At 37.0% G+C, this 23,815-nt stretch overlaps 1 protein-coding gene across 1 annotated transcript in view; it reads right to left on the minus strand.

The window, feature by feature from the left end:
* Positions 1-23,815, minus strand: part of LOC110458238 (neuropeptide Y receptor type 2-like) — a 94,790-nt gene that overhangs the window by 44,859 nt on the left and 26,116 nt on the right. The window lies entirely within an intron of this gene.

Consider the following 23,815-nt stretch of genomic DNA (forward strand, 5'->3'; position numbering starts at 1 on the left):
TGATTTCAACCCGGTTTCTGACAAACGTACCACACGATGCGTGAACACGTAAACATATCTAATTACTGTGTCAATATTTGATATATTTGTTACCATTTTTTACTGAAACAGAAATTCAAAAGAATATAGGAAATAGAAAAAAATGATTATTAAAGGGACTTAAGAAAAATATCCCTAATTCTATGTGAGGGTCAGTAAGGGGAGTAAGTAAGTGAATATACTATTGAGCAAATACATATAAACATAACTGAACGAAAAAGTGGTGTGTCGAAAGTGAACGAGAAAAAACAATGACGAGTATTGTTTGTATTGTCTGCTGTAGATAGAGCTACAGTCCCCAGACAGTACACCGTATGATTTATCTGTCTGGGTAATACAAATCTATCAAACTGTAAAAATATTTATTTGATATAGATCGGCTGTAAAATAATAACTACAAATACATGATAACGTAAGATGGACGCAATTTGAAACCATTGTTGAGTGTTACCCCTGAAGATCGGCAGGAGGCCGAAACATCGGGACATTTTGTTTTATCATTAAAAGACACGCTTTAGAAATTTTATGATTTATTATGCAAACTGTTTTATTAAAAAGAAGTTCAAATGATTTCTGAAATTGTATACCGCAATATATGAGGTACAGTGCAGAGGCGTTCCGAGGAGAGACAAACCTTGTTTGAAGAGGTTCTTGCAGGTAGATATCTGTTTTGATTCTTATCAATAACGATCCCTTGGTGAACCCCCGAAAGTGTCGTTAGAGAGAACCATGAACCGCTCTTGAATCTAATCACGACACTGTATTCGTTGGCAATGGTACTTGGCAAATCCTATTTTCATTTGCAAGACCACGATCATTCTCACTTCCTTTAGCATTATGCCAGCATTGGATGTTTTGGTAAATTGAGATAAGGCAGGAAAATAAAACGAAAAAAATCTTACTTAGATCGAGACATTTGGTGTTTGTTTTCTGCGGAAATGAGGATTGAGATACCCGGTGGCTCAAATATGTATAACTGGCATGTCTGCCTCGGGGCTGTTGATTCAATAGACATGATAAAAAGGGAAAACGGATGAGTGAAATGGCGGGTCGGATCCCTGAGAAGCACGAGTCAAGAATTATCTCCACGAACACTTGTCAATTAGTGAAGACAAATTAATCTATTACCCTCGTACAACATATATGTCGTCACACAACGCAGATCTTGCCGAAAACACCGAAGGTGTATGTGATACCGTACACTAGCTTATTGAAAGACGCCCATTAATACCGCTCCTCTGACACAGGTATCTGTAGGCGTAAGCCGAGCATCTGGTCCCTGACAGACAATTATCACAATCAAAAATGTTTTCAGGATGTTATCATTAATCGTGTTTGAATCAGAAATTAATAACAATGAATACAATATGTAATAGCCAAAAGCATGAACAACAGACAAATATCTTTAAATTATGTTAAGCGCTCGATAAAGTATGTCGAATAAGATAGTTCTAAATGTATTATTTTATTTTCGTATCTTATACACGTGGTTGGGATTCATTGTGTGTGTTTTTGTTTTTGCTTTTTTTCATGAAGAGCTATTCTTTTTGGTTATTCTGTCAAACTAATGAAACGTTATTTCGTCAGGCCATGAAAGTCAAAGGTTTTGGAAGGCGGCTCAAGGGTAAAAATGTAATTTTTTAAAAATCAGAAAAACGATACGTGATCAACAGATCCTTCGACTCGTTACAGTTGGAAATCTTACGTCTAACTCATTCTCGTCAGTTAAATTTCAAATGTATAAAATGCACTCCGTGCATCTCTTATAATAATAGTAATAATAGCAGTTCGAGGTCCCTATACACCGCTTTATCACAACCTAGTTCGTAGGTCGTCTCAAAGCGGTTCACAAATTACTACCCGTGGTTATAAGACCTTTGCAACTAGCTAATATTTTTCGCAACTCCCTGGTTAGCATAAACCTAGCATTCAACAATTCTAGCACTGCCCAACCACTTACTCATTTACAGCTGAATAGACTTGAACTAATGGAGTAAAGTATCTAGTTCAAAGATACATTACAGTGCCGTGACGTGACTCGACCCCGCAACCCTTCAGTCACGAGCCCGGCGTCTTACCACTAGACTACCGTGCTTTTTGCAACTTTTGAAAATTCACGTGAGACAAATATATTGTACATGTAGAGTAACCGTCAATTGATGAACAACTCAGTGCATGCGACCCTCGGGGGATCACCGTTTCATACAGATAGTCCACCCATGTATACGGCCATCGGTGGAACACCCTCGGGTACAGATAGGCCACATATTTATAATGTTAGATTCCCGACTGTATTACTAAATTACGGTGAATTATCATCTTCACAATAGTACGACCGTTATAAGACCCAAAGGGATCTCATAAATATGTCTTATTTATTATGTATATTTATGCACCTGATATAGATCCATGCTAGTCATATACCCCATGAAATTGTTCGCCGGGTAGCAATGTGTGAAGCAACGGTTCTGTAGTTACGGGTAGTGCAAAAAGATCATTCTCCTTTGGTACAATGTGTGTATCTTCATGACGATCGGTCACGTTTGTCCTTCATCTTTTCATCTAATTTTAATTGTTATTACTTACCTCTCGAAAAGCACTGACAAATGCATGTTCAGAAAAACTTCGTTATACTGCTACCATTTGCCGTTATACAGAGTTTTGACGATAAAAAAAAAGGAAACGTATAAAGGTGGGAAACAGAAAAAAGAAACCTTGACATATGTAGAGACACATCTACAGTGTAACTGGTGTAGTTGGAGAAAAATGAAAGGTTTTGACTACTTTTGATAGGAATGTCATAAATAAAAGAAAATTGAACTTACAACATTTGAATCAGCGCCTTATCTAGATTTAATAAGCCACTCTTAAGCGCTTTATAGTACATAGATATACATTGTACAATTTATACATTCAACACAGTTAACATATACAATAGTCAATACAATTTGAGGAGTTTTCAGGAGCTGCTTTATCAGGTGCTAACTACTAGTCCTATGCCACCTTGCTAATATCTCTCTATGTATGTATGCCTGCGTTGACGTATAATTGTGTGTATCATACAAACATTCGGGTACCCCGTATCTTCGTCTGGTTTAAGACAGCATCTGAATCCATTGACAGCGAAAGTTCTCGATATATATCTTTATAACATCTTTATAAATCCGATCAAATGAGTCGGTCTCCAAGTGACCGCTTTAGTAGGGAACAAGATTGACCCCAGAGAGACTCCGGAATTCATACGTTACGGACCAAGATTTACATAATTATCGCTGCGTCCCACGTGACAAAGCACTTCAAAGGCATCCATAAACTCGAGAACAACGTCAACATCTATCAGGACTCACGCCTTAGGAGTAAGTAGACGTTATGTTCAAACAATGATTAGATCATAAACTCGACCATAAGTTAATATTCTATAAAAATAGAACCAATATAGAACATTATGACATTTAGATTCTCTTATTGGATCTATCGCGGGATTTTCGACACGTCAAACCCGCAGAATACACTACTCTAACAAGGAATAACGGGAGCAGTTGTTCTAAGCAAGAGCGAGGTCGAACGCACGTCTCGGTAAAGTCAAGCGTATGACCTACGCCGTTACCATTGCTAACCCTATTTGAAACATTTTATTCCGCATTCAAAACGGCAGTTGTACAATGTTCTCCCGCTTATCAAATATAAGAAAAGAATCCGAAGTGTAAAAAACCGCATTCACCCTCAAAATCGATGAGCTATGGTAAAATGTGAACAATTGAATGATTTACATGGAAATCCTTCATAACTTAATAATACATCTGATTTTGTCAATGATTTGGCAAAAGATTTCAAAGACTTAAAGCCTGATACTGTTTTCGATGTTTTCATTTGACGTTTTGATCGTTTGGCATGCATTAAGTGAGATACAAGAAAGATGGTTTGAGCACAAAATCCGCACTTAAGCATGAACACATTTCCATTAATACGGGCCCAGGTCCCGCATTTATGAAACCATTCTCATACTCAAATATGAAATCTGTGCTCAATCCGATTGTCTTGATTATCGCTTAAATCATGTGACAATGTCACAAAGACTAGCATAAACAGTAAAAACAGTATTCGGCTCCAAATTTTTTCCAAATAATTTCGCAAAATGCTCGTTTTTTATAATTTTTTATTTTTATAAATATTTTCATAATTACAGGCCGAGATGCTTAGGAAGGGTAAGCATCTTCTACTTCAATGACAACGCCTACATAGACGTAATTATGTTTCCATGAATCGACAATGATTTTCAAATTACCTATACACCGTCATGACTATGTAGAGCCGGAGACAAAATCCGTGACTTTATATATACCGGTTATCATAGTTTAGTGCTAATATGTCATCAACGCTATGACAGGTATGTTTACCAAGCAATGATACACAGCGTGACTTTTTAATAACGAGGAGCATGTTACTCGTCATCTGTCATCACAATCAATGCGTCTGTTTACAAAATCCTTCTTTACCGTTAAAAAATCGATATATGTACGGTGAATTAAGAAAACAATGTGCTTCGGAGAGATAACAAATAGCAGTATCTATATTAAGTGTTCTAAAACTTAAACATTGTAGTTCGAGTAAAAGAAAAGGTGTATTTCGGAAATGAATCAGACAGCAATAACTATAATAGGCATTGCAACACTGGAACTGTGTTCTGTAATAAAGGAAAAAGGTAGTAGACGGCAATAATGATGTGAAGCGTTCCAGAACTGGAACTTCTTTTTGCGAATTCAGAAAATAATGTGTTTCGGAAAGATAGCAAATAGCAGTAGATATGTTACTGGAACTATGTACTGTGATCAAGGAAACAAAGGGTCACTGAAAGATAGTAGACAGCAATAATCATGTTTAGCGTTCCTTTACATGAACTTCGTACTGTAAAATAAGGAAAAGTATGTGATTCGGAAAGGTAGCAAATGACAGTAGCTATGTCAAGCGTTCCAAAACTTGTACTTTGTACTGTGAATGACGGAAAAGCATGTGTTTCTGAAAGGTAGAAATAGCAATAACGACGTCAAGCGTGCCAAAACTGGAACTATGTACTGAAAACTACGAAACGTTCTTTTGGGAAGGTAGCAGCCAAGTAGTTTCAAGAGGAGTATTAAACCACACTATTATTCTACATTTAAAACGTTTAACTCAAACGTTAGCTTCTGGCTCTGTTCTTTGAAATGACACAGGGAATATAAAAAAGTAATACGTGTTCATAAACGGTCTAGTAAATAATGGGTATTCCTATGTTTGCGCAAGGACAACGCCGTGCATTTCGAAATCTACAGTGAGTATTTATTTGCCTCTTATATGTATGCGTGGTTGTGTAACCCGAGAACTATTATTGTTATAAAGCGCCTCAGATAGTAGTTTTGTGTGATACATAGGAGCATATAAACATGTTGTATAACATCGTTATCTATGCAGGCCATTTGCTAGACGTATACATTGCAAGGTTGATACCGTTTCCAGTGCTTTCTCTGAAGAGCTGTTAAGGAAAGGTCATTTCATCACCGACACAAACGTAATCCGAAATATTAATTATATGATTAAGCTGATAAATCTCCTTATCATATATCAATGGAGTCAGATGGTGCTATTTCACACTCCATGGCGTTATCAGATTTGTTGAAATGAACCCGTGTTTGTTAGTTTCGTATAATGATAGTTTCGCATTCGTCCGCTAATTACTGTCAACCTTTTTATGTACTGTTGATAGGTTGAATATTACGCTTCGACACATACAGACTAGCATTCATTGCGGCGTTTTACAGCGTCTTAAAAACGCTTGAATTATTCATGACTCTCTCGTGTGGAGATAACCATGATTATCAAATCTTTGTGGGATCTATATAGAGTCATCTTTATCTTTTTCGTTTATCAACAGCGGATCTTGAACCCCGCGGTAAAGTATTGATATCATTTGAAGGAAATACAAACAGAAAAAAATCCCAATCACGTCCTGACAAGTTCGAATCAATACACTGGACCAATAAGGACTAAGGCGATACCTTCCGCTCGTTATCAGCTTGTATTGTCTCGAAATTGACATGCGATAGCTATGTCCTTTGATGTTGGGCAGGCATTACTACTTCTAAGATGTATGGATAAGCTATAAGTAACAGAGGATGTAGGTTTCTGTATTTCATCAAGTGTAAAAAAAAACCACCATAGTTTTAATAGAAAGGGAAAACCTTGCTACAAAATACGCCCTGTCGCCAAAGTAATAAAAAAAACGGTTTTGGACCGAATATCCGGACGGACACGATTTCTTTGGTTTTTTGTTTGTGTTTTACGTCCTGTTATTAGCTATGGTCATTTAAGGGCGTGCCAGGTTTTGCTGGAGGATGAACGCCAGAGTTACCGGAGAAAAAACACCGATCTATGGCCAGTACCTCGCGACAGGCTTTCATTGGAAACAAAAACATATTTCTTATATTTAACATATTTGTATCATAATTTTCCATTTCACAAAGAGCAGCATCGATTGATACGTATTTCGGTTTTTATTTTCGGAATTGGTAAGAAATATACATAATTATTGCGTAATATAAAATATCCTTTTTGCCACATCCGCCTGTTGGATTTCTGTATACGATCAGTAACGTTAAGTAAATATCGGTGCTTGTAAAAGTGTCGTCAATGTACCTTTACTAAGTCTTCATAACTGTTTCGACATCCAACAGAAAGCATGTTGATTTTTGCCATTCCGATTATCGACCCATTTTTTCTGCACAAGCCTTTAAGAAATGTTATTGTTTGAATATGTTAAAGATCCCTGTGTCGTTGAAACAAATTGTATAACATGAATTTGAAACGTTTTAATAATAATTATAGTCTGAGGTTCTTATATATCGCTTTCTCACAGCCTAGTTCGTATGTCGTCTCAAAGTGGTTCATAAATTATTATCCGTGGTAAAAGGGCATTTGCAACCAGCCAATTACAGCCGGTGCTGCCATTTCGGCGCTCACAGCTAGCATTCAACAATTCTAGCACTGCCCAACCACGTATTCATTTACAGCTGAGTAGACTAGAACAAGCAGAGTAGAGTATCTTGCTCAAAGATACAACACCGTGTCGTACAGTGACTCGAACCCACAACACTTCGGTCACAAGCCCGGCGTCCTACCACTAGACTACAATGCCTTGCATAACAATAATTTTAATAAACATCTGTTAGCTTTAATACATCTTTTCATAAAAAAGACACAGAGAGAAAAAATGAGACAAAAAAATATGCAAAGGGGCCAAACAGATATTCGAACCCAGGACCTTGGTTCAAAATAATCCATTCACCATCTGAACCACTTGATTAGTGGTATGTCTCTAGCCGATTAAGACGGTTCGTACGGTGGCATATTTCTGCCATCGACTTCCGACTTGCGAGTTACCTTTGTCGACATATTTTTTTTAAAAGATGTGATCCTTAACTCGGAAGAGATATGAGATCAACGAGGGGAATGCATGAAATTGTCACAGTATTGTTCTGTGCATTTCCGTGGAGTCAAGTGTGCATGACATGAGACAGTTGCACAAAATTGTGTCTGCCGTCGTTTTTCAACCCACCGCTCCTCAATCCAATTCCAATACATTGTAGCCAGTGAAGTAAATGCTTTTTATACGTGTGAATGATTTATACACGGCTAGAAATATGTTATAAGTAGACTTCCAATCGCCTTCGTCTGACCTCTTGATCTTTTCCTGGAGAGGACGGCATAACACAAAACTGCACAATGGAATTGTGTCGGAAAAGCCAATATCAAGACAAAGTTCAGCGTCGATGCTCTGGTTCTTTCACTGTTAAATATTGCCAGTGCCGTAGCAATTACGCATTGAAGTAGCATTGCGTTGACATTTACAAGGATTAGAAATATCGGCGGTTTTACATGGAAATTACATGAAAGGCGTTTATTGAAAGATCTTGCGCATAGATGAAAGTGTAGCATTACGAATGCAACACTGATCCCTGACTACCACCATATTTGTTACTGTTAAGATCATTAATTAGATTAGCAGACTCTATAATTAGATATATGTGTTTCCTCTTTGATGATGCTACGGTATTTTTCCCGATTGAATTTGGTGTATTTGTAATTAAATCTGTTTTCACATTTTTGTTAAATGTTCTTGATGTTCATATTGTGTTTTTTAGTGTGTGACTGTGTCTTACAGTCTTTTAAATTGTATTCGTTGTTTAAGCTTGAAACATTTGATTTGTTGTATTTACAAATGTATAGGTTTCCATGGTCGCTTTTTTAAGTTTTGTTTCAGTTTCTGGGCTTTTCTCTTTATGCTCATATGTTTTTGAAGTACTCCAGCCTACATCGCATAACCATTTTATTGTTACATATATTGAAATCCCAAAGAAGTCTAGACGCCCCGTCAGAACAAAGACAGATAGCTATGACAACGCGCTAATGGAACTACAACGTTCCAGATGTAATAGGTGGTTGTGTTGTAATGCTTGGCACAATCTGATGCCTAGCACACTTGAATAAGGTCATTTAGACAGGCATTAAAGTATAATCAACTATATCTAATTTACATTACATAACTACATCACAATGATATAAAGACCGCGGCTATTGACTTTGCGCTCCTATATCTTTCAGCGCTGCGAATATTTGAGCGTAATTGAAATTCCCTTCTTTCTGAAATTTAATGATTTGGGATTTTAACATACAAGCGTAAAAACATCATTACGTATCTAAAGTCGCGCTATTGGATTGATATAATTAAGGCTTCGATCTGGTACCAATGCTGAACTACCAGAAGAGGAGCGACGTCAATCCCAGACAAGGAAAAAGAGGCCCGCGGCGGGTTAAAAATGTTAGCAAACGGTCAACATATTTGAAACATTTTCTTGTCATTAATATTGATATCACCATAAAACATGTTATGCATAGATGGAGTCATAACACAATTCAGCGCACACTTTTGATTTTAATTGAAATATCAATATCTTTTGGTTGCATTCCCTTCTGAACCTCTGAGATGTATTTTACAGCAGATCCTCGTTCCCAGACCGTTATATTTCATTCCACCTGATCAAGCGACATCATCAGTGTCTTCATTTGAGTTGACAGGAAATGAGATATAGCGATAGGAACAGAAATCATTAAAGTATTCATGTTCAAGAAGAAACACAGATTGCTCGATCTAATGAAGGAAACGAAATATGATTCGCCTTAATAGGTCATTTTCTCGGCTTAGATTTTTTTCCACCAAGCCCCACATCGAAACGTTTCCGGCGCGGTTTTAGCTATAATCTAAGATTCTATTGTCCGATCCCGTTGGCACTATATAGCCGCCTTGGTGCGCACACAACAATTATTGCGTGTATTTCTATCCTATTATGGCCACGCGCTGTATGGAGGATAATTAAGATACTGTAGCGATGACACAATTTTCCTTTCGTTTTTAACTTGCACTTCTTAAAATCATGAGATAGCACTGTATCCAAGGTTCTAAAACTCTTGAAAAGTATAGCTTCAAAAACAAGCACTAGAGAATAATTACAACATTTCGTTAAAAATGTTTGTTCCACATAATATATCATCGCATTGATATACTGTTGAACAACCTTGTCGTCTATGGCCGCTGCAGGTTCGGGGAAAAAACATTCTGTATCTCACGGCATGTTTCCGAAATCAGTAGGTCTTTATGTGTCTTCTGCTTAGAAGGGACATTGGAGAATGCAAACCTGATGTACAGTTTCTATTGATGGGACCTCCATCTTTTATTTTTCTCCCTTGCTTTCCCTAACATTTCAGCCGTGTTTACATGGCCGACCATCTGTACATGTATATGACTTAGACAGCCTGAAGGACGTTAACCCGTGCATAAACCCAACAAACAAACAAATCTTTAGTTTGTTGCAGCAACACAGTCGAGCTTGTTAGGGCTCATTCTTTAAGAGAGATGCGCAGAGCATCGCTATTTACTCTACCAGTTGTAGGCAGACAAAGTGACTTCTGTTGTTGTCACCGAACCCGGGAAAAACGTATTCACCTAAGTTCGTCGTCAATCCTTAGCTGTATCACCCTTGTACAAAACCTGACGCTTCCTTTCGACTCGGCAAGGCTTTGGCAAGGTTCGCCTGAATAAACGAACAACTGTGGTCCGACCGGTTTGACCGTTTAAACAAAAACGGCCCTAGTCCCAATCAAAATATCTTCAGAGGATCGAATAAGATCTCGTCTCTATTTTCCAACAACATATTGTCCTGCCCTACAACGGGAACTTGTCCTGGTCTTAACCGAGATAACGAGCTGGTTTGCGCCGATAACATGTCTTTCCTGGTTTACACCTACGAGATTCTGCGACATGTTGATCTCAACAGAATGCAATTTCAGTTATGTTCGGTCTAGAATCTTGAAATAGGCAATGTACTATATTTTTTTCATATTTTTTTTTTACAACATTGCTTTATTTTATTGCTTGATCATCAAATGTACCGCTATGGACGAAAGAATGGTGTGCCAACATAGATATATAAATGCAAATCCACACAAAATCGCCCCGATAACACGTTACAGGTGACATTCTGCTACCACTAGCCCTCCACCACTGGATCACGGGTTCGGGGCCTTTATGGGGCAATTGGCAGTTATTGGCCGTAGGTCAGTGGTTTTTTCTCCTGGGACTCCGGCTTTCCTCAACTTCAGTATTCGATGTGTCTTCCACGACTGACAATTAACATCTAAACTGCCATTAGTGTTATTCATATGTTCGTTTTATATTTCAACTTGCTGTTCACTAATCATGTCAAATACGTAAAGCATAGCATTTTAATTTGTTTTTGTTTTCCGTCTTTTTAACAGCTATGGTCATTTAAGGACGTCCCAAGTTTTGGTGGTGGAGGAAAGCCGCACTTCCCAGAGAAAAAAACACCAACTTACGGCCAGTAACTGGCGACTTCTCCACATAAACCTCGAACCCAAGACCCAGTGTTGGAGAGCTAGTGGCAGCAGAATGTCAGACGCCTTAACCACGTGGCCACCGCTGCCCCCTAAAGTATAGCAATTGAATAGTCTGTTTGTTTGGTATCTAAGGTACTCACAAGAGCCAAGGTCATATGAAGACGGATACCTAAGGCGAAACCACCGGAAAACATGAGTACGTCAATCTAATTGATTATTTCAAAGGTCTTCCAGTATATTTTTCTTTCGTTTACCTTTCGCCAAGGTTTTATCTATCTCGGGCTCCAGATATGGTTTTGTTGACACTTAGGTGTTCTCTTGTTGTTTCTACTCTGCAGGATGATTTTAATTGAACAATGTTACTAAGTCAATTACATTTGATTTAAAAAGCTAATCTGAAAAAGAATATCTGGCTAAAAAAATGTTTTCCCAATGGAATTCAATCACTATTAGATGCTGTCAGTGAACATGACAGACGATGTCGCAATCACATGGAATACATTTGTATCGCCATTTTTTGTCGACAACCTTACATGGATGAATTGCAAGTTTGCGTGAGTTGGTACAGACAAGTTAAGCCAGTACATACCTTTCAGTTAGCTAGTTCAAATTCGATTTTGGGGAATAAATCTCTGTTATCGTCAGGATAAGGGTTGATTAAAATGTCAAACTACTATACTGTATGGGAGAGATTGCATACATCTCTTTGTCATAACTCATCGTAGCGAGCTCTACCGTATGACATGTCGTTTCACGATTTAACATCAAAATCATTGCAACATGAACGACTCTTGTGAGTATTCAATCTGTATTTAATAGATTAATTGCATTACATCACTTACAACATACGGCTTTTAAAAGTACTTAAGATGTCTATACCTGTCAGGGGAGATAATTTGAAATTGTTCATCGAAAATGTGTTCATCAACCAGTTAACCCTACAAATACTTGTTTCATGATTAATAAACAATCATCACACACCCATGTATACTATGCATGTGCGATTCACGTTAAACGATATCCGGGACTTAAGGGAGATAACTCTAACATATTTTACAGGTATATTATGTAATACTACAGGATATGTCATTAATTGATTCTGGATAGTCATATGTCGTTTTTAACGAGTATCCTGCATAACTTATATTTATTTAGTCAAACCCTCCATCTTCATTTGAAGTAACATTTTTACATGATCGAACGATAACTCTATGCTCCTATCAAAACAAAATTATCATTATATAGTATCTCTGCTTATTAGTCTATTCGTAAATCCTTAAAGACGGAAAGACACAAAATCACCGATAATCACTGTTCTCTAGTCTGATAAATACTTACTGCATCCTAAAAACTACAATTTCATTTCGGGTGTTTTAAAATTATATTTTAAATGATGGACGCTGAAAAACATATATCTATATTTAGCCATCATATTATATTTTAATTTAATATTATATCTAATTTTGGAAAACATGGCAAAGCACGTTACAAAACAGTGTGTTAAGGGAGTAAACTAGATATACTAATCAAGTAAACACCTCCTTAAAAACAGTCTATGGAGAAAGCCAGAAAAAGCAATAATTTACTGCATGGACAGCCACATCGTCCATTTTAAACTTACCAGCGGTGCACAAAAAATAATTAATTAATTAATAAAATTCAAGGCTAGAAAATCTTGAAACGTGTAGAAATACAGCTAAATAGAAAAATGGATTTTTGTTTTTAGATCTTTATTACATATATATATATATATATGTTTTTGCATACAAGAGAAAAATTATTTGAATTTTTTTTATAAGCCAAACAAAGTATGAAATTACTGCTTAATACAGTCACATCGTCCATTTTGAACTCATGAGCGGCACAAACAAAAATTAATCAATAACTACAATTCAAGGCTAAATAGTCTTGAAACATGTGTGAAAATATTGCAAAACAGAAAAATGTAAAAAAAAAAAAAAAAAAAAAAAAAAAAATTTTTTTTANCTTTATTACACATATTAAACATTTTTGGATACAGGAGGAAAATATTTTGAAAACAATATTTACGTAGATCAATATTTATATTTTCTAAAAATACAATTCAGAATGTAACAAATTTATTATCTTATAAAAATAACCCATATAAATGAACTCGTTCTTTATTTAAATTGATTTTTTTTATTGGAATTACGGTACGTCATTCTCCATTAAATGTGTTTATATTTTTCTAAGAAACGACTGACGCACTTTATAAACCAAATCGTCTCCGATTACATGATAATCTCATCGACTCAATATTCCAAGTGACCCCATAGATAGGTGACCAATTATTTTCAAATCACCCATTGGGGCAATCTACCGTAAAATTGTTTATTTGGTAGCTAGCTAATGCGATAAGCGTAAGAGAACTTGTTTTCAATTACAGACGTAGATACTATCAATATGTTGCTATTATATCCGACCGTACCGGAGGCCGTGGACCCATTCGAATAACGAGGTTATAGCGGAAGCGTACGTGTCATGGATTCATGGGTATTGGCCCAGAATATAAGTGACATATATATAACAATGGTCTTATTCCGCCCCTGTATCACACAGCTGCATGTCTGGTCGAGTTTCGTACACAAACGATACGTAATTATTACTACTCTATAAGCTTTGACAAATCCTAATACAAGAAAATGGAAGATAACTAAGCTTTGCAGATAGTCGATCGGTCATCGTTCCTAGCTAAGATCTTGATCAATAGAATTATATTAGCCTGCCTTTCTTCATTAACTATCCTCACCTTTCTCCCTACAATTTTCACAAAAAGAGTTCACACGTCCCAGATCTATTTCAGACTCTTTGGCAGATTAGATTATTTCTTGGAAGTACCGAAAGTCGTTTCGTTCGGTTCTCTAACACTTACGTTGGCCTATTATTAAGGCATCTTTGCCAGTTCCATCCACACATCTGATGACAAATACCGATAGACGTGTTAAACACATTTATTTCTTTGAATATTTTCACTTTGACAATTATAGTCATAGTCCTTTGGTCGAAATAAGTAAGACAGGGTTCAAAGGTGAAAAGGTAACACACATGTCCATGAAACAATTTTGCTGGGAAAAGAAATGCAAAGTGCTGACCTTGCAACTTCATATCTGAATCAATTTAATACCAAAGTATCAGGCTAATCACTGGCTGTTTGTTTCGCGAGATATTTTAAGACAAATTTTCGGTACAACTTCTCAACAAGAAGTTAATACATTGCATTTGATAACAAACTACATAACTAAATACAGGGAAATGGGAAACACATAAACAGTTCGTCTGCACATCCAAGACAGAACAAGCGAGTGTGAAAATATAGTAAGTTATTTCGTAATGTTATTTTGTTTTCAGAAAATTTAAAAAATATCGTAGTACATGTATAAACATAGAGATATGCCTATCTAGATAAGAATAAAATTAGCAAACCAACACGCCGACTCTTTCTAAATGTTTTAATGATGATTACATAATTCAATGTACTTGCCTTGGAATAAAACCTGACGAACATTGTCAGTCTAGTAAAATGAGATATATTTAGATGAGAGCTAACTCAACACGTTTATCCAGCCATCTCGTCATCCGATGTACTACCGGAGCCGCAAAGCAGATCAGACACTATGTAACTGGTTATCACATAAACAAGATTTATTTAACGATTAAAAACGAGGACTTATCTGAAAGCAATGAACAGTTACAGCCTAAGAAGTAATTATCTCTAGATAGACTAAGTCTGATGAATTGTGCCTGATCTCGGTCAACAAAACAACAAAGCTGAAAGTCGCCAGATTTAAATCTAGCAATAGGTTGGTCGAATTGGAGGTCGCGCGTGGTGCAATATATGGCTTCTGTACCGTAATGGACGTCAGCACGACCGCCTGACATTGTAAATTGTCTCCGGCTGACAATTTCTATCTTCAGCTAATGTCTTTATTTGTACAGGTGGCGACCTTGGCCTTGGTCATCACGTGACTGTTGATTCGTGCCGCCATTATCTGTGAAATTAGTTTGTTCAGCGGTGTGCATTGTTTTGTAACCAAAGAACTCGTATGGTTTGTTTGGATAGTTTAATTAATAACGAGTGTTTTACCCTGTCATTAAACAAACACGACTACGGCGCGGTAGCCTGTCACAATTGTGTGTTTTAAGATATCAATTCAATAGTACGGGAATGTGAAGTCGGCATGCGATGTATCGAACCAAATAATCATATGATATTCTGCTCGATTTTGGAAAACCAAATCACACAGTCGGCCGGCAGAGTTTCGGAAGTCGACATTTTGAACCAAATTTACATGGTCCTCTGCCTGAATTTTGCAAAGAATCGAATCGATATTGCACTCTTCATCAAGTCATGTTAAAATGCTATTAAATTAATCCCTTTCTGGAGAATTTATCATCAAATGTAACGTATCACACAGCAATATGTGAACGCTAGCGTTTCCATGTCACAGGAATAATTAGTATCCCTCTCTTAATCTTCGACACTGTTCTGTATATGACGCTCAAACAGAGTCGGGTTGAGATTTCAACTTGATTTATTAAAGAAAAATGGAAATTGTCCTCGTTGGTTCTATTTACTTCGTATGAGCAAGGCAGTGGCGCATACGGGCGTAGCTAATGGTACCAGTATGCATGACGTAACGTTGTTTCAGTAACGACATTTACTGGAAATATCTATCGATATGTGAAGACATTTTTTACATTTTTCTTTTCTTCGAATGGTGAAAATTGTTGTTACCAGACATACGAGATCACGAAGTAGCAGGAGTAGGCATGTAAACGAAGCCGCACGAATATAAACTATTCGATTGGTGATCGGGTTTAACGTTTTTATATCCAATTGCACTGTTTAATGGGATAATTCAGTATGTGCCCAATGTTTCTTTTCAGAATGAACCCTCGTTTCGAACTATGTGTACGAGACTTTGCCGCTGATTAAACGGGTTCATAGTCCATGTAAATTGCCTCTGGTGCCATAAACCGTATAATGAAAGGTATTGTAACTATTAAACCGTAATCTAAAAATCCCATTGTCTCTCGAATGCAACAATGGAAGGAAGCAAATTGAATAAAGGATTTTATATTTAATTCTACACAAATTGTTCCAAGCATTTTACTTGTTTCTGTTGCAATAATCAATTCAATAAGGTAGAAAACAATTTGGGGAACAGCAGATGATTGTTTTAATAACACATGATTAACGTTACGATATGTTATCTACAACTTCGAGAACATCACGAATATCATCGACGACATTTCTTGTTGTGGTTTGGTACTGCGCCCCGAGGGTATCCGAGATTGTCTGTTTTTGATGAATGGCGGGATATTGTTTTAATTCCCCGAGGCGAAATTAGAGGAGTTCGAAGGGATCCGGTGTCACTCTTATCATGACATATGTGTTTATTTATTCGTATAAAATGCCATTTTCTAAAATGATGCAGTTTCTGTTCATGGCATTGGGTTTATTGTAAACATATTGTAATGTCATTTACAAGCAATACTATTTGGCGCAAATTTCAAGAACATTTTAAACGTCCTTTCCTTACGATTTAACTTAACGCTTATTTACATCACATATTTTAATTGCATAACACCTAGATTCTTTGCTGAATTCATGTGACATTACAAGATATAGGTATCTAATAAAGTAAATAATCAAACACTGCCACTGAATATAAGGTATATTGGACAATGATATTAGGAAACAAAACCATGACATCATGTTTGCACGTTGATACCTCTGCTCACCAGCCTTATAATGTTTAACATGAAATAGAGAACGCACTGTAATATCATATAACCTTTATTTTGCATATTTTTGGAATGGGTTTTACCAAATTTAAGAAATTTCCCTTTTTGCTATACATCAGGTCATTGTAGATTGAAATCGTTACTTGCACTTTTAGTGGTTTATTAAACACGTCCATGGTATAACATTCTAATCATATTTTCTTTTTAGCATGGATGTCATATTAAACATGTTGACCTTAAATGATATCATCATCACATCACTACCTAGAATGATGCCTCCCAGTTGGTCAAGACATGTGTTGACGCAATCAATCAAATGCCACGTTAATAGGACAAATCAATTCACGAGGAAAAGTACTGACCACCAAAGAGTTGAACTGGAGCGCCGAGCTTGCGGCATCGTCGCCGAACAAGAGGATGGCAGGCTGGTTGATCAATTTGGTATGGATTGTTTTAATGATTAAACGCTTCTGTCTAGTTTTGGTCTGCTTTTGGTTTGGTTTTGCCTGATATATCAAACTAGATCTATATAACGCCCAGTTCTTAAAACACCCAGTAACGGAACATTTGTCTTTGTAATTAAGATTTCAAACAGTAACTCTAACATTCTAAATAGTCTGGAGCACCCCTCGATGACAAACTAGACTGACATAGGATGAATTGCTAAAACCACTTCACCAACTAAGTTGAAAATCTGGATCCCCTATCCAGGCTATACCCACTATGGCATGCTTCCTAATTGTGCTGGACCAAGAAATCCCGTTTCCTTCCTTTCCAATGCCAGTATATTGTCTTACAAAGCTGTATTCAAATTGCTCTCCTTAACTCATTCACCCCTGAAATTTCATAATCAATTATTCCAACCTTTGAATTGGAAGAGTTCAAACGAGTGTTCAGGGGTGAATGAGTTAATCATTTTATATCCCTAATGACATGGATGACGATCCCTCTCCATAACCACTTCACTACCCAGGATCCTTTTCCATAAACTTGTCGACGTCATACAAAATCCTCCTCCATCGACACTTCATTATTCATCTGCGCTGTTTCTAGCCGCTTAACACTACATTGAATGATGGGATAAGTACTGTTATCTTTTCCATAGTCACAGGTATATTTTCACTTGTTTATGCCAGTCAAGCATTGTACAGTCCCATCATATAAAAGAAATTACTATCAGTAACTGGTTGGAAGCGTGTTTAAGGACCAAAATTACTACGTATGTAATTACTTTGAAGACTACAGAAGCCACATGATATTCTTATAAGTTTTCCTACGAGTCATTATGCGTTTTCTGAAGCATTAATCTGAATGCTAAAAAGAATGTAAAAACCAATCAGCTCCCTTGTCTGGAGGGTTTCTTAATCTTATAAAAACTCGAGGTATAGTTTATTTGATAGCAAGAAGTCATTGTCCACTCTCCCTATTTACCGCAGCCCTAACAGCAGAGGCTGGTTAATGAATTGAAAACATGTTAGCCACATGGAGCATGTAATTCTGCCGGTGGTAGTTTTTATATCTGAAGTCGAACACCATCGAGTGGAATGGCGCGAGAGAGCACAGCATGCTACAATTGCCACGACATTAAGCGATTAGCTACGCCCCCTACCGGGTGGATATACATCAACACAACTAATACACTCCTCGTGTTTCATGTAACACAGGTCAATACAACGTGCCTTGTACAGTATAAAGCCAATTGTTCCGGCCATTTTGTTTGTAATACATAAATAAAGGAAAATACATTTCAGTAAATGCCTTCTCTTTTACCACATGAACTGAATACGGATTTTAATTAGATGTACTGCGATGCGGCCATAATTCGAAATATCAATTTAGACAGCAGTTTAGAAGCATCTTGGTAAGGTCTGCAATTGCTGTCAAGTATCTATAAATCTGGTAAAAACAGAGGGAGAAAAAGAACAATGATAATAGGAACAGGTATTCCGGAAGGGTAAGCGTCCTCTGTTTTATCGATGCCACTTGCCACGTAAATCTTAGTCGAATCCAAGAAATATTATGATGCCCGTACCCTTCATGAATGTTTGGTTTGGTTTGGTTTAGTTTGTTTAACGTCCTACATATGTATCAACAGTTATGGGCATTTAAGGACGGCCTCATCTGTGTGCAAGATACATGTCAAAGGGTAACAAGTCCATACTACGGTCGTGTTAGCGTTTGATTATACATATTGCATGTAACAGGAAAGACTCTCGTATTGTTTCCAGTAAATATTTGTAGAACAGTAAAATTGCATAACTGTGACAATATCTGGGTTTTTAAGTTTTTTAAAAATTGTCATAATATAGATACAAAACAAGTAATATCATTTTCACACTCTCTTGCACACGTTTTTACCCTCTTTTCATCATCATCATCATCATCATATCATCATCATCATCATCATCATCTAAAAACTGTTGCTTCCTATTGCGTTATAATCAGTTTTCATCATACAATACCGCTAATTTCGTGTAGTGGGAATTTTTTTTTCAGATGTATATATATATGTATATATATTTCAACACCTCCAGAATGAGAGAATAGTGTCTATGTATGTTTACTGTTGATGTGTGTTGCAGTGTCTATTTCAACACCGTCTGTTGCGAAAATTAAACGCAAACATTCGGAACAGGACGAAGAGGGGCATCACCAGAATCACACAGAAAATATCACACAACCTATAAACGTCTTCCTTGGGGTTGGCTAAAACACAGTGTCATCAGTCTAGTGCAGTGCTTAGTCGACCATATATCTGTCTCCCTGTTAATGGATTTCAATTTAATGACAACACACCTCCGCGTCTTGGTGGGAAAAGTGCAGACATATCATTCGCCTCGGAGAACGTAATCTGACCCCACAGGGCTGCAGCAACGTCTGTTGCAATTTGGTTACACTTATTGATTTCGTGAAATACTGGTGTATTTTCGAAATTAACCATTTAGAAAAGCAAAACTAGAATAACACACCACCCAAACAGACCTTAAAAACAATGCACTTCCTGCAAACATGAAAACACCAATGTGTATGGAAGTAAACACATATATTGGCCCATTTTAACGTTGCATCGGGCTCTTCCTGTCAAACTGAGCAAAATGTGGCGAGCCTTTTAAAGATTCCAAGGCCGATAATGTGAGACGGGCTGTGACAAAAATGTATACGAAAGCATCGTTATTTGTCAAACAGTTTAGTTACCAGAGAGCAAGACTTATGGGGCTGTATGAGTTCTGTCGAATGCCATTTCATTCTACATGGAGTACATGATAACAGTTTGAACGCCATTAAATGCCGACATGGTACGATTACCTAATGTCGATGATGGCACTTATAGTTCGGGCATTTGCTAAAGATGAAATGCCTGTATTGCTAAAAAAAATGAGTGTGATTTTGTAAAATGAACTCTTAAATGTTAAACATGTTGCCTGACAAAATAAGACATATGCAAATAGCGAGGACAAAAGCCTTACATTTGATTTGTTCGTCTTCAACCGGACATTTTAATGACGACAGGTTAATGTATTAGTATTTACTGTCAGGATACCATTGTGTTGTATCTACTGCCTGCAAATCGCTATTCCTATTAACTCATTGCTAATATGTACTTAATTGAAAATGTTTTTTGTTTAAGATGTGACCACCTGGCATTACTTGGATTTGACAAAGATGCATTTGGCACGTGTCATCGGTGAAGAAGAAGACGCTTACCCTCCCGGAACACCTGGCACAAATATAAGATTATTAGCATACGCAATTGTACATCAGAACGGTCTCGTTTGGACTCAGTAGTGTATACCGAAATTAGTCCATCTGAACCAAGGTCCGCATTTCAAGTCTGAACGAAACTGTTAATTTTCTCTACGAAACTATAGAAGAATCGATTTTCATTACATTTCATATTATACATCCCCGATGGTTGAAACACGATTCTTTGATTAATAACTTTTCGCGAGGGCGAAGTCCGAGTAAAACGAGATGAATCGAACAAAAACAAGGTATCTTGTGTCCCTAATACAAGGGCAATATATATAATATTATACAGAATTTTAACAATAACAAAACAGTGAAGGTGATCGGCTTCTGCGTCACTCTCATCGTCTGCTGCAGTCATTCGGAACTCAGGTAAAGTGCTTGTTGATCATTTGTCTAAAGAGGTTCCGAATAAAGAAAATATAATCGGGAAAGTCGAGCGCGTGAGCCACACGATAACCATTCCCCAACCATGTAATCAATATAATCCAATCAGACACGCCAAATATAGATGAGGTATATAATAACATCAGAAGTGTACTGACGCCGCCCAGACGTTGATCATGAATGAACATTAGGCTCTAACAGAGGCAAACAACAACGCATGCTTCATATACATGTAATAGCGTCTTGTCTTGTGATGCAGAATTATTCTGCTAAGTTTAGATTGAATTCATAATATTCAAATTAATTTTACTGTCACCATTTTACTCGCAGACGTTCTAGAAAGTCTTTTATTTGAATTGAAATATGCATACATTGCTTTCATTTATTACGAAGTAAATTAATGATAATCAGTAAAAGGAACATGAGAGGCGGTACAAAGAAAACCCTTACAAAACCACTTGGGGAATGTCAAACAAGTTCAATCATTTCGGATCTTATGGTTTTCAGAACTGTTATAAGGGGAATTATTTAGACAAATCCCCTGACGTATCATGAAGCTATTTGATGTTATATGTCGGTCGCTTTGCACTGTTCTATCAATTGGTTTGCTGAATGACAAAGAAGCGACAAGTAACAAACACAGAAACTAGAGAGGAAAGCAAATGAGAAAAACAACAAGTACGAAAAACTCAATTGATAGAAATATCAAAAGAATGACAACACAGAAATTTCAAAGAAAAACAACAAATAGGAATCAAAGATGCGTGCAGAACGTGTCTGACTTTAAACATCATTCTGTCCCCCGTTAATGCTAAGATCAATAGCCTTCCTTGAGGGCTTTGGCATTCTGGGAACTCTTAGAACTGTCAGAAAATAGCATGCTTCGCTGACATAAACTACTGTAAGCTGGGGTTAGTTTGACGGAGACCTAGCTAGCATACGTAATCATCATGTCAGATTGAGACATTAGGTATGTGAAAAAGTGAAATCAATTTATTTTTATTTATTTTTATTTGTTAAGGATCCGGTGTTTTTTAAAAATACAAAACAGCAGTTAGGTTACTTTACACCTGATTTGTATAACAAGCACAAAGTGGCAGAGAATAACTCCTTATTTGCATCAAGTAAACGAAGACTGGCCACATAGTTTAGCAATATTACTCCATAATGAGAGCATGGCATACCAAGACGCCAATGACGGTAAATAGTGTTTCTAGAAATGACATATTTGGATATATCTGTGGTGTAGAAAAGTGAAATCTGACGACAGATATAGACATCAGTCATGACGACAGTGGAATCTGACGACAGATATAGACATCAGTCGTTACGGCAGTGGAATCTGACGACAGATATAGACATCAATCGTGACGAGAGTGGAATCTGACGACAGATATAGACACCAGTCGTGACGACAGTGGAATCTGACGACAGATTTAGACATCAGTCGTGACGACAGTGGAATCCGACGACAGATATAGACATCAGTCGTTACGGCAGTGGAATCTGACGACAGATATAGACATCAGTCGTGACGACAGTGGAATCTCACATGGTTGACACACTTTGCGTATATTGAAAACATTCAAGGTGAATAGAGACAACTGGTTACAGAGGCTATATATAGACACAGAGGATCACATACACTAAGATGTATAACGTAAAATATCGGACGTGAGGTAAACAAGGGGCAGGTGGAGACAAGGTGTTGGCTGAAGACTATGGGGAAAGACAATCAGGTACAGATGCATATGAAAATTAGAACCATACGAATAAAGATTTGTTTGGTCTAAATTTGGGGAAATCCAAAATCATCAAATCAAGAGTTTGACATGCAAATATGTTCATTATCATATACACGTATGTACTTTCAAAATTTGTATATGAATATAAGTTGGGGGATTGATAATATAATTTTCATTATATTAAATGATATAATTATTGGAAGAAATGGAAATGATTGGTTGCATGAGAGAGGGAATGAAAGAGAAGAGTGAATGAAGGGATATAGGCCTCCTGCGTGACGTTACACGATGTTATAAGGATGAACGCGGGGCACCCCAAGCCTTGGATCCCTCCTAAAAGATGCTGGGGAATTATATTCTAAAAACGTGGGAGGGGGCGGGAGGAGGTTTATAATTCAAAAAAATCGTAATATTAATAATTACATTTGATGGCGACCATGTTTCAATAACAAAATTATATAAAGGGGAAAAAAGCAGCCGAAGACAAATAACACAGTCCACTTTTGAAGAGAAAGGTACCACAGACGACACGAGAACTTGTAAGAAATTACATAAATTTGGAAAAAAAGCTTCATGAAAATTATGGCGAAGAATTGCAACATGCCTTCATACAAATTACTTCCTGTTTTGCATCGAGGAAAACATCAGACCATAGTTATATTCGAATAATTGTTAGAAATGTTGGAATTTGGGCTAGGCACTGCAAATCAAATGTTCGAAAGCGATGGTCGATAAAGACAACAGACTCGATGAATTGTAGATGGGTTACCGTCAGTATTTATCATGGATTGGCCATGGTTCGTCATCAATTTCTGTGATATTGGTCGATTTACGTACGTTAAACATGATTAGAAGATAAATGCCACACCTTTGCTTTCATCGTCCTCTGATCTTCATCTTCGTTATAACCATATATGCATCATAGATAAGACGAGGAAGAAAGTCACACCTTAGCCAAGTCGTGACCATAAGGTACTTGAGTCGTTGTCTGTGGGCGAATGTTTCTCAACAAAAGTGCAATGAAATGCATAGTTTAATTATACGTGATGCGGAATGAGTTAACTAAAGTTTGACATTTAATATATTTTGTTTTTGACTCGTCACGCACGTGTTGTGTTTCCGACGTAAGTGATATTCACTATTAATTTGTTAATTGAATTTTGCCGCAGCAAAATGCCACCGGA

This window comes from Mizuhopecten yessoensis, unplaced genomic scaffold (genome assembly GCF_002113885.1).
Source record: "Mizuhopecten yessoensis strain PY_sf001 unplaced genomic scaffold, ASM211388v2 scaffold9503, whole genome shotgun sequence".
Classification (NCBI taxonomy): Eukaryota; Metazoa; Mollusca; class Bivalvia; order Pectinida; family Pectinidae; genus Mizuhopecten; species Mizuhopecten yessoensis.